Consider the following 11,756-nt stretch of genomic DNA (forward strand, 5'->3'; position numbering starts at 1 on the left):
TTATTAGTTTATACTTTATAGCACCTACAATGTTTGAGAGGTAATTTTCATTCAATAATTTAAGTATTTTGTATTTTATTTCTTAATATTTAATTTATCCAATTACTCGCCAAAATTATAATATATAATGATTGAATTAAAAAATGTTAATATAATTGATGTAATCTTATTTTTAGAAAATAATTAAAAAAATGTAAGAATTTTTTATTATAATTGACTCATATTTTTCTTTTCTTTTTAAAAATGAATATAAACAAACAAGTCATAAATCCCACGTTATACCAATAACTCTTTTTATGAAGAAGTCCCACCAAAATGTGTCATTCCATTTACTAAGTGTTCCATGTTTTATAAGTACATCACGAGATACGAACATAAAACTTTGTCCAAAAATAATAGTCATCATGTCCATCACTAATTATCTTTCTTCAAATAATATAAAATATTATCTTATGTTGATAAAAAAATTAATTTATGTTTTTAGAAATTTTCTTTTTAATTAAATGACATTCTTCATTAGTAATTAAATTATTATGTTTTTATTGATCCCCTTCCACTATTGGTAAGCAGGATTTGATCATACTCACTCATCTGTCTTGGTCCAATCATTATCGGATCCAAATAGGGTTGGATGGCATCGAGTTCAAGCTTGAGTTCGAGTTTAAAAATTAGACTAATAAATATTTAGGGTCGGGTACGGGACAAATATGATCTGACCCAGAGCTGTCCTGAACATGTCCCATAGTTACATGCATTCATCATGTTTATATGCATGTGTCTATTTAATCATGTACATAATAATGACATATCTTTTGTTGAAAGTTTCATTGATTTTCTACTTTGTTCGTCAATTTAGATATTTATAATAATAAATAATATTAAGAAGACTTTATCAAAGTAATTATACATTATATTTAATCGTGTCTATGGTCGAATTCAAGTTCAAAGGTTAACACGATCGATATTTATAGTCGGATAAGGGGCAAGCCTTACCCAACATAACCTGAGCATGCTCACCCCTACCTTTCACACATTGTCATTACACTTCCTTGTATTTTGATTTAAGTAAATCCCTGAGTTATGGTAACATATATTAATATAATGATTTAAGAAATAACTTACTAATTAAACAAATTATATATCTATACTATATATAAAGGTAAAATTTGGTGTAACTTCAACCATGATGTAATTTTCACTTCCTGTTTTGTCCTTAACATTATTTAATTTTTACAAAAAATCACATAATCCTAAGTAACCATTGTCAACACATTAGTTAACCACATATGTCACATTAAATTGAACATTATCATAAATATAATATAAAATACACCTAACATAACAAATACATTCTAATTCAAAAAATGAAATATATAAAAATTGAATACATAGTAATGCAATATTCATCAGCAGACACGAAGTACTTGTACACACTACTTATAATAAATATAAATATATTTATAAATAAAATATTATTATTTGCAACATAAAAATTAATTATTTAAATGATTTCAATGACTAAATATGGTAGGTACAATTATTAATTTCAATGTTTGAAAAATCATTTGTTACTTTGAAAATTATTGAATATTTCATTCACAATTTAGTTTTGTACCATACAGAATGATACAATTTAACTAATATTTTCTACTATTAATCAATTTTGGGAGGTTAATTACATGTCTAATTGACATACTGTACTAGTATGAGGATCAATTCATCCTTCAAATCACCATAGTGTTGATAAAGGTGTAAATCCTATCTCTACAATAATGTTATTAATTAATTGTATTCTTAAAAATGTAAAATCATGTTAAATAAAAAGATTTAAGTAATGGCATAAATTTCTAAATTGATGATTATGTTGACATTTTAATTCGTAAATAATTAGAAGGATATGTTGACATAATGACATTTTTCTAAATGGGTAAATATGTGGACATTTTAAATCTTTAATAATTAGAAGAACATTGGTCATTTTTCTAAATGGATGAATATGTTGACTTTGTTTTAAATAATAATATTTTTATTAATATTTCACATATTAATTTTTCTTACATAGTTTGAGCTCTTATTATTTTTTAGTAATTCAAAAAATAATTTTTCAATCATTTGTTTGGAAATGATTTGTCAAAGAAACTTACAAGTTTTATGATAATTATGACAAAAGAAGAGTGATTATTCAATGTGAGAAAATTGATTTATTATTAAGAATGAGAGAATGAATAAACGATATATTTCTTGTCGTCGTAAAGGATTTCTAGAAACTATTTTTTTGATCGAAGGAAATCTTTAAGATAGGACCTAAGACAATGAAGAGAATAAAATTGAAGAAATCATTTGTTATTTTACTTGAAGAATCACAAGTTTTTCAGTTCATTTTCATTTTCTTCAATCTTATTGCGGCATTTTTAAGGAAGATGGAAAAACTAACTTTTGTTATTAAAATTAGTTACCCTTTCAATCAAGCAAATTAATACTGCTTATGGAACTTAAGAGAAATATAAAACATGGATTTATATTTCTTCACTTAGACGTTCACAACTTTTCAATAAGATTTACCAAAGGATTATGATGTTATTATTCATATATTTTTTGTTAATACATGGCAGGGATCATAATCATTGAATAACTTACCTATATAATAAAATATTATATGTAATTTTGGCTAAAATATTACTCATCACGATGATGTAAATGGAGAATATATTCACGCAGTTTTGCAGTCCTTTGGAATGAAACATTTGCTACATATCAGTGGTTAATGATGGCATGTTAACTACATTTCTCTTATTTTCTTTGAGTTTAGTAAAATTTTACATTCTCCTATAAGATCCACAAGTCTAAATATAAATCCTTGTTGATATACTGTTTTTTCACATGCAAACATTTATTGTTCTCATGAAGAAGTTGTCTAATATTCATGATTTTGAACAATAATGACACGTAGTTTATTCCAACTTTATAAGAAAATAAGTATGTAAAAGGCTTATATCAAGTAAGAAAAATTTACGTGGGTAGTGTAATTTGACTATACTATTCCACATTTGGGGCACCTTTTGAAATAATTATGGGATTGGTGTGTTTTTGTGGATCTCGTGGATGATATCCACGATTTCACCAAAGTCGTGGATGGGAAATGCGATTTCCCACCAATGTCGTGGACCTCATCCACGATTTCCTTACAGACTCTCTCCTGAAGTGAAATCGTGTATGTCATACATGACTTCCATAGTCGTGTACCCCGTACACGAGATTGGATGAGATATGGTGATTTTTGAAATTTCCTTTACACAAATTTTTTTTTTATTGTTTTATGATTTTTAGTGTATACAAATAATATCTTTAAATTAAACTTGTAAACTTAAAATTGTAAAATTTAATTGAATATGATAATTTTAGTAAAGTGTTATTTTTATGGAATTTGGTTAATGTTTTTGATATTTTTTTAACACATTTTAAATGCTAAATTGAAATAATAAGAAAATTTTATAGAAATGATATTGATAATTATCGTAGGAATTTGAAAATGATTACATTAAAGAAAACAGAACAAGAATAGAAATTCCTAATGGCGTCTATGAGATGATATTCCACATCCAGGTGCTTTCCTCCTTCGAAGTGGTTGGACTCTTAATTGTTGTTGTTGTGATTGATATTGTCTTCCACCTCTAATTAGTTGTGGCTGCTCCTCATCTTCGTCTTCATCATCGTCGTCATCTTCATCATCTTCATCGTCTTCGTTTGGTTGTGAAGGTATTGTCAGTTGATAATATTGTTGAGAGTTGAATGCCGACAATGGAGTATTTGGAGTAGTGCCAAACATTGATGGTATTCCTTGAAATTGCAAATAAAATGCTAAGTGAGAGAATGAGTAGTCACCCATTGCTCCGTAATCGTCAAATCCAAAGGGTTGTTGTTATTGTTGAGGAGCAGGAGTTTGAGTGTATGCCTGCGGATAAGTACCCGTCTGAGTTTGACTCTCATAATGTTGCTGAAAGTCAGGTGCAATAGACATTTGAAACTGTTGTGTAGGAGGAGCTTGAGAAATACTTGAGGAAAAGGCGGTTGGAAGTAGTTGAGCAAACGCTTCCATCATCTCATTACAGTTTAGCTAGACGTCATTCAGTGACTGCAACAGATTTGAAAACACATTTGTAGGAGCACACCTATCCTAAATCATTTTAATAAAATTGTACTGGAAAAAATGGAAAAAATTAGAATGTTAGAATATGTCAATACGATTTAAAATAAAATATAAGTAGAAATTTTGTTGTTATTACCGATCCGACTGAATATGCTCCGTCTGGAGAGATGTGTTTCCTTGTCCTTTTAAGTATCATTGCATATACTGCGAGTACTGGTACAAAAGCTGGTCATTGGGAAAACCATTTACCACATAACTTTCCCGGTTATTCCAAATTTGAATTCACTAGTTATACTTTTGAGGCTAGTTGTAGTCATTTTTCCCACGTAGATCCATCTCGTGTTGTTTCTCTAGATTAATTTGATCTTCTGGGATGGGTTGTTGTAGACCAAACTGTCTCATCATTCGATAAGCAGCATGCCACTTAACAAGTGCAAAGCATATGAGTGATACACGTTCTTGGGCTACATTAGGTATGGGGCCCACATAGGTAATGTTCCTATATGGGGTCCACACAAACTAATATATAAAAAAATAGTAATGAATTAGTATAAAAAAAAGTAGAAATAATAATAAATATATTAATAATAACAAATTACAGAAACTACCTGATCAATGCGCAAGCGATCCAACATTGACTGTATTATGTTGGTTGCATGACCAGGAATGTTGGTGGTGATTAGAGGTTGCGCCCACCTTAAATGTAATGTTATATGAAGTTAGTATTATATAAATAGTTTGAAATATTGGACATCATTCAACCAATCAGGTAACTTATTGCACGATCACTCTCAATCACCATAAATTTGGGAAATTGCTATTTGTTTAGCAGTCCAAGCCTTCCTATATGTCACCGTATAACCAAAACGAGTGACTACTTCTTTAGCTAATGCTTTAATTGGTATACCAGGATCTTCTGATACTAGTTGAACAATGCAGTTTGCGATGAAAGATGAGTTCAACTTCATATGATCTTGAGAAATATTAGTGGATACACAAGTGTGTCTTCCACTAATTTTTCTAATCTCCCAAATACCGCGCTTCACACTTTTCGATGTCCGAAGTCTCTATTCACACCCAACACCATAATATTTTCATTTTGCAACATATCTATCTGGCCTAGACTCATCCACATGGTAATCAACAAAATTCCTAATATGAAATTGTTTTACAGCATTTATTGTTGCTTCCTTTGATTCAAATTGTATACCAACAAAGAGATCATTATTCACATCAGTATTTATGTGAGTACTTTCTATATGGAAAATCTTGTCCAGACTGATAATCAATGCTAACAAAAAAAGATGAAGGAGTATCATATGTTATGCTAACCGGTTCACTAGCGGTAATCTGAACATCATCCTCATCATCACATATCTCAATGTCCTCCTCATCACTAAAATCACTAACAATATCTCTAATAAATGCCATTACATATAACATACATTAAAATATAAATATATGATATTTACATTTAAACATATAATAACATTAAATAAAATTAACAAAAGTAAATGAACTGAAAAAATATAAAGAATTTTTAGTTACCTTCAATAATCACAGTTCTTCAATTACAAAATACCCTATAGATTTTTCATACGTTTTCTTCCTTCAGTGTGGTTTTAGCAGGACGAGGGTTTATATATTGGTTGGATGTCGTGGATCCAAGACACAACTTGGATCTCGTGTACAAGATCCATGAGAACATCATGGAACTTGTGTACGGGGTCCACGAGATTTCCATGAAACTCGTGTCCCTAGTGCACGACTTATAGGAGTCTGACATGGTGTAAGGAAATCGTGGAAGAGGTCCACGACATTGGTGGGAAATCGCATTCCCCATCCACAACTTTGGTGTGTTAGAATTTCTGACAATTTGTGGGTCACAAATATAATTCTATAATTGTGTTATGGCCATTATGTAATTAGCCAAAATATAAAATGATCTTCAGTAATTAATTTGGTGGTTAAGGGCATATGTGTCACGAAATAATAATAAGTGTAGATACCTTGAGGTAATTTCTAATTTGATGAAGGGACTGAATCAGAATTATTGCAACTAAAGTAGTAACCACTACGGGGTTACTTTTATGGGTTATGGTCCTCATTTGTAAAGCAATGGGTTTGATTGAGTGGATGATGAGAATAAATGTGTGTTATAAACAAGGACTTGTTTATAAGGCAATAACACACAACACAAAAGTAGGATAATCTCACATCAAGCATTAGGTTCACTCTCAAGCTCTTGGCTTTCTCATTCCCCTATAGAGAAGCAAAAGGAAAACCATTCGGCACTCTTACATCTGGAAGATCATCACACCCTCATACCTTCGAGATTCCAAATGGCTAATCATCTTCACCATGAACTCATTTGGGGTTTCTTCGGTATGGACCATGGTTGTTCCATTTGGGTTTATGTATGGGCATAAACATTAGGTTATCAGAACGAAGTCATGACCATAAGGACTTCCCCATTCAATCTAAGGATTACGGATGCAGAAATTCTCCAACAAGTGGTATCAGAGCCACCCCAATTTGATTCAGGAGTGAAATTAGGGTTCTTGCTTTTCTTCCCTAAAGTCTGGATTGATTTAGGGTTTTAGGTTTTGTTTATGCCATGTATTGATTCGAAAATAAATTGATTGTTTTTCATGTAAATATATGAAGATTCGTAATGAATCGATGTTTTATGGTGTTTTTTCTTGAATTTTTGGGGTTTTTTTTGAAGAACAGCGATGCAGAAATCACACCGTTCGTCTTCTCTCGCAGTGCTCTCGCTCAAGCGAGAGTCTCTCGCCCGAGCGAGAGTGGCTCGCCCAAGTGAGAGCTAAACAGAAGCATTGGATTCTATTGCGCTTAAGCAAGAAGATCCTCGCCCAAGTGACAGCTCGCCCAAGCGAGTATACGGGCGACATAAGGCTCGCTCAAGCGAGAATGTCTCGCTCAAGCGAGAGACAAACATAAGTATTGGCTTCTATTGTGCTCAAGCGAGAGTACCTCTCCCAAGCGAGAGAGTATCTCGCCCAAGCGAGAATACGATAAAGTTTATGGGGCTTTGGTATCATTGTGCATTGATTTTAATTGTTATTTGGGTGTCCATTAAGGTTGTGTGTTATTTCAAGTGAGCCAATTGAAGTGAGATGTCGCCAAAGTGACCTCTCTCATGAATATAACTCATAAGGAATATTAGATGTAAGTGTGTATGATTATTCATGCGAGTATTAGCTGGCCCAAAGGCAAGTTAATATTTGGCCGAAGATCATACACACCTGTGATGATAAACATGTTATAATTCTAAATTTTTTAAACATGTGACTGATGAATCAATCCAAAGAGGGATTCGTCAGTTGACATGCCTTATTATAAATGTTTGATCATTACAACAAGAGTACCACTTGCAGTTATTGTTCTTGGCTGCATGGATCTGGACTATGCATTAAGGGTAGAGCAACCCCCTTCTCCTTTGGAATCTGGTGCCTCTGAAGAGAGGAAGGATTATGAGAAGTGGGATCACTCTAATCGCATGAGTCTAATGATTATTAAGCTCGACATTCTAGAGGTTTTTAGGGGTACAATCTCAATGAGATAAACAGTGCCAAAGCTTTCCTTGTTGAGATTGAAAAGCGCTTTGCAAAGAGCGATAAGGCGGAAACAAGTACTCTGTTACAGAACTTGATTTCCATGAGGTATCAAGGCAAGGGAAACATAAGGGAATACGTTATGGGAATGTCCAACATCGTTTCAAATCTTAAGGCCCTTAAGCTTGACATGTCGGAAGACTTGCTCATTCATTTGGTCTTACTGTCTCTTCCTGCACAATTCAGTCAGTTTAAGATTTCTTATAACTGTCAAAGGGAGAAATGGACTCTTAATGAGCTCATTTCATTTTGTGTGCAAGAAGAGGAAAGACTGAAGCGAGAAAGGTCTGAAAGTGCCCATTATGTTAGTACTTCTAAAGACAAGGGCAAAAGGAAAATCACTTCAGAGCCCAAGAATGAAGCTGCTAAGGGTTCAATGCAAAAGAAACAGAAGCATGATGATGCCTGTTTCTTTTGCAAAGCAACTGGACATCAAAACAAGAAATGTGTAAAGTATTACGCCTGGCGTGTTAAGAAAGGTACATTTCTTGCTTTGGTCTGTTCTGAGGTCAATTTAGCTTCAGTACCTAGAAACACATGGTGGTTAGACTCCGATTCAACTTCTAACATCAGTGTTTCAATGCAGGGTTGCATGAGCTACCGAAAGCCTAATCATGTTGAAAGACACATCTATGTTGGCGATGGAAAATCGGTAGAAGTGGAAGCTACAGGGCATTTCAGATTGTTATTATGTACTGGTTTTTATTTGGATTTGAAAGACACTTTTTTTGTACCGTCTTTTAGACGAAACTTAATTTCTGTTTCTTATTTGGACAAATTTGGATATTGTTGTTCATTTGGAAACAATTCGGTTCAATTATTTTTAAATTCAAATGTTATTGGAACTGATTCACTTATGTTAAATGACAATCTATATATGCTAAATACTATAGCTGATTATAGCGAAACCTTGAATGTGGAATCACATGGTACTAAGCGTAAAATTGAAAATAATAATTCAGGTGCATTATGGCACAAGCGCCTAGGTCACATTTCTCAAAAGAGAATTGAGCGTCTTGTGTCAGATGGGATTTTGGATTCCATTGACTTCACAAACCTTAATGTTTGCGTTAAATGCATAAAAGGAAAACATACCAAACAATCTGAATGACAACCTTTATATGCTGAATATCATAACTGATTATAGCGAAACCCTGAATGTGGAATCACGTGGTACTAAGCGTAAGATTGAAAATAATAATTCAGGTGCATTATGGCACAAGCGCCTAGGTCACATTTCTCAAAAGAGAATTGAGCGTCTTGTGTCAGATGGGATTTTGGATTCCATTGACTTCACAAACCTTAATGTTTGTGTTAAATGCATAAAAGGAAAACAAACCAAACAATCGAAATATGGTGCATATAGAGCTTCGGACGTCTTAGAATTGATACATACGGATATCTGTGGGCCATTCCCTACGGCTTCCTGGAATGGTCAACGATATTTCATATCATTTATAGACGATTATTCTCGTTATGCATACATTTTTCTAATTCATGAAAAGTCCCAATCGGTGGACGTGTTCAAAACTTTTAAGGCTGAGGTTGAAAATCAACTCGGCAAAAGGATTAAGTGCGTCAGATCTGACCGTGGTGGTGAATACTACGGTAGATATGACGGTTCAGGTGAACAACGTCCAGGGCCTTTTTCCAAATACCTAGAGGAATGTGGTATAGTCCCACAGTACACCATGCCAGGATCGCCTAGCATGAATGGTGTGTCTGAAAGACGAAACCGGACTCTTAAGGACATGGTAAGGAGTATGATATGTCACTCTACCTTACCAGAGTCACTTTGGGGAGAGGCACTTAAGACTACAGCTTATATTCTTAATAGGGTGCCAACTAAGGCGACTGCCGAAAAACTTTATGAGCATTATACTGGGCGAAAGCCTAGTCTAAAGCATTTTCATGTGTGGGGATGTCCATCTGAGGCAAGGCCTTATAGGCCTTATGAGAAGAAATTGGACTCCCGTACAGTAAGCAGTTACTTTATTGGTTACTCTGAAAAATCAAGGGGCTATAAATTTTATGATCCAAGTATGAAATCCATATTTGAGACGGGTACAGCCACGTTCTTTGAGGATGTTGAGTTTGAGGGGGAAGATAAGGTTAGAAACTTTGTCTTAGAGGAAGAATCTGTATCTATTCCAGATGCGATTCATATGGTTGCTTTTGAAGAAGCAAATTTGGAACCTCCTCAGGACATAGTTGATGAAACCTTCCCTGCTCAAGGTGAGTTAGTAATTCATGAAGGACAAACTCAAAACCCTCAGGAACATGGACAAGAGGTGCAAGAGCCTATAGCTTTGCGTAGATCCACTAGAGAAAGGAGAAATGCAATTTCGGATGATTACATTTGCTTTCTTTTGGAACATGAGGGTGATGGCTTAATGGACAATGATCCATTAAACGTTCGTGAAGCCATCCAAAGTTCCAATTCGGAAAAGTGGATTGAAGCAATGAAAGAGGAGTATAAATCCATGCAAGACAATAAAGTTTGGGAACTTGTCCCATTACCAGAAGGTAAGAAACCCATTGGTTGCAAATGGATTTTTAAGACCAAGCGGGATTCTAATGGTAATGTGGAGAGGTATAAGGCACGTCTTGTAGCTAAGGGTTTTACTCAGAAGGAAGGGATTGACTATAAAGAGACTTTCTCTCCGGTTTCATCGAAAGACTCTCTTAGGACAATCATGGCTCTTGTAGCACATTATGATTTGGAGCTTCATCAGATGGATGTCAAAACAGCTTTTCTAAATGGAAACATTAATGAAAAGATTTATATGGTGCAACCAGAACACTTTGTAACGGGAGACCGAAAGAATATGGTTTGCAAATTGACAAAATCCATCTATGGGCTAAAACAGGCGTCTCGTCAATGGTACCACAAATTTCATGAGGTGATTCTCTCTTTTGGTTTTGAGATGAATTCAGTTGAAGATTGTGTGTATCACAAGTTCAGTGGGAGCAAGTATATTTTCTTGCTCTTGTATGTGGATGACATACTGCTTGCCACTAATGATGTGGGTACCTTGTTAGAAACCAAGACATTTCTATCCGGTAATTTTGAAATGAAGGATCTTGGTGAAGCTTCATTTGTATTAGGAATCCAGATACACCGAGACAGATCTCGGGGTATTCTTGGATTATCACAAAAGAGTTATATAGAAAAGGTGCTCAAAAGGTATGGCATGCAGGACTGTAAAGTAATGGATACTCCAGTTGCTAAGGGAGACAAATTTAGTCTCAATCAGTGCCCTAAAGGAAATCTGGAAATTCAAGAAATGAAAAAGATCCCTTATGCATCAGCTGTAGGGAGTCTTATGTATGCTCAAGTATGTACGCGTCCGGATATAGCGTTCATAGTTGGGGTTTTAGGCAGATATATGAGTAATCCAGGAATGGACCATTGGAAAGGAGCCAAAAGGGTCATGAAGTACTTAAAGGAACAAAAGACTATATGCACACATATAGGAGATCAGACCAATTAGAGATCATTGGGTATTCTGACTCCGATTTTGCGGGATGCCAAGATAGTAGACGATCTACTTCAGGCTATGTTTTTCTGTTAGCTGGTGGTGCGGTTTCTTGGCGTTCTGCCAAGCAAAACCTTGTAGCTTCATCCACCATGGCAGCAGAGTATATAGCATGTTATGAGGCATCACTTCAGTCATCATGGTTGAGAAATTTTGTCACTGGGCTGCGGATTGTGGAAAGGATTGAAAGACCACTAAAGTTATACTGTGACAATAAATCAGCTGTGTTGTTCTCCAACAACAATAGGATTTCGGCAAAGTCGAAACACATCGACATTAAGTTCCTAGTTATTTAGGAGAAATTACAAAGTGGACATCTTTCCATAGAACATTTAGGCACTAACTCCATGATTGTGGATCCTGTTACAAAAGCTATCACACCCAAGGTCTTTCATGAGCATACTGCTCACATGGGTGTTCTGCAATGTGAGG

The 11,756-nt window shown here is 34.4% G+C and overlaps 1 protein-coding gene across 1 annotated transcript in view; it reads right to left on the minus strand.

Annotated features, from left to right (window-relative positions):
- The window catches only part of LOC109326648 (metal-nicotianamine transporter YSL3-like), a 17,067-nt gene continuing 8,334 nt past the window's right edge, over positions 3,024 to 11,756 (minus strand). Inside the window, exon 11 of the mRNA XM_019559370.1 lies at positions 3,024 to 3,036. The gene's annotated coding sequence lies outside the window, so the exon portion shown is untranslated. The remainder of the gene's footprint in view (positions 3,037 to 11,756) is intronic.

This window comes from Lupinus angustifolius, chromosome LG14 (assembly GCF_001865875.1).
Source record: "Lupinus angustifolius cultivar Tanjil chromosome LG14, LupAngTanjil_v1.0, whole genome shotgun sequence".
Lineage (NCBI taxonomy): Eukaryota > Viridiplantae > Streptophyta > Magnoliopsida > Fabales > Fabaceae > Lupinus > Lupinus angustifolius.